This window comes from Nannospalax galili, unplaced genomic scaffold (genome assembly GCF_000622305.1).
Source record: "Nannospalax galili isolate Female #2095 unplaced genomic scaffold, S.galili_v1.0 scaffold238, whole genome shotgun sequence".
NCBI classification, from domain to species: Eukaryota; Metazoa; Chordata; class Mammalia; order Rodentia; family Spalacidae; genus Nannospalax; species Nannospalax galili.
The window spans coordinates 1,810,529-1,812,060 of record NW_008341888.1 but is presented as its reverse complement, the minus strand read 5'-3'; the positions used below and the strand labels follow the sequence as shown (position 1 = coordinate 1,812,060).

The 1,532-nt window shown below is 36.3% G+C and overlaps 1 protein-coding gene across 5 annotated transcripts in view; it reads right to left on the bottom strand.

Annotated features, from left to right (window-relative positions):
• Atrx (ATRX chromatin remodeler) overlaps window positions 1-1,532 on the bottom strand; it is a 187,526-nt gene that overhangs the window by 73,284 nt on the left and 112,710 nt on the right. The window lies entirely within an intron of this gene.

Sequence of the window (1,532 nt, the reverse complement as noted above, 5' to 3'; positions counted from 1 at the left end):
TCTATCTGACGAGTTTGTATTCATGCTCAGATGCCGAGGAGCTCAGAAGGTGGGCGACTGTGACCAGTGATAGTCATGTATATAGAGATTAGAAATGCATGTGAAAACATCTCAATGTCAAGTGCTTTGGAATGAATTCTTCTGTATGAAAAAAAAAATAAAAAAAATAATGATTAAAAAAAAAAATTTAAAAACTCAGAGCTGGGGATGTATCTCAGTGGTTGAGTACTTGATTTCCAGGTACACGGCCCTAGGTTCAACACTCACCACAACCACACACACAAAACATTAAGGGACAAAAAGATGAAATGTTTTGGATTGCCCATGCAACCTGCCCCAAACCACTGAGTCAGTGTAAACAGAAGAGATATTTAAATGATTGTTAGCATTTTATGCTGTTTGCAGTAACTATTATATAGCAATACAGAACTAGAGAACCCTAGCTCCAGATACACTACTATCTAACAACTCTGGTCACTCTAGCTATCACCCAATATGTGATTCCAATTTTCCAGATTCTGACCTAACAGTCTTCTTTTCCCAGTTTATACCCTTACTTCCTCCCCTAAGAGTACGTGACTGGCCCTGATATTTGGCTTCTGTCCTAGGCCTCAATCCAGATGTTTCTTCTACATTACACAAACCTAGGTCTTCTGACACTGCTATCACATGATTCTTTGGTGCCACCAATTTGTACCACATCAGAGAAACAAATTGGGCAAAAAAAAGAAGACATCGTAATAGTGGACTAGAAAACTGAGTGTTTTGTTTCACAGAACCCTTCTAGTAACTTTAGGAAAACTTAACAGATCCTGGTACTTTAGATGCAGAAAAAAGGGAAAATTGCATATGAAACTTATTACTCCAACTTAGTCCTTGGACCTTATCTTTAATATATTTCCCTTGTTATATGTTATACATGGTGGATATGATGGGATATTTATAGCAATACGAATGGTTTTCCACATATGATACTTTAAGTCTTCTCTAATCTTAAGGAAAGGGACAAGAGAGGAAGGGAAGAAAGAATGGAAGGTAGAGAAAGGGAAGGGGAGGAGAGGGGAGTGGAGGGAAAGGAGGGGAGGGGATGAATCATGAGTTTAGGCTAGTCTGGATGATATAGGGAGACCCTGTCACAAAGAAAACAAAGTACAACACAACACTAATAGATAAACCAAAGTCCTGTTAAAGTCATAACAATGATAATCTAGACATTTAATTTTAAAAATTAACAACTAAAAAATAAAACTAAATGCAAAACTTGTTCAGCCTGATAAAAGGCATCTATCAAAAGCCACAGCTAAAACAAGGTCAGAAGCAAGATAAATGTTCTCACTACTTAAATTCAGTGTTACACAGGAAGTTCTAGGAAGGGCAAACAGGAAAGAAAAAAAACAGAAATATCTAGATAATGGAAATGAAGAAATAAAAATGTTCATAGACCTTTGTAACAGAAACCCCAAAATAATATAGAAAAGCTATTACAGCTTATAATTGATTCACCAAAGTTTCAGGTTAGATCAGTATATAAA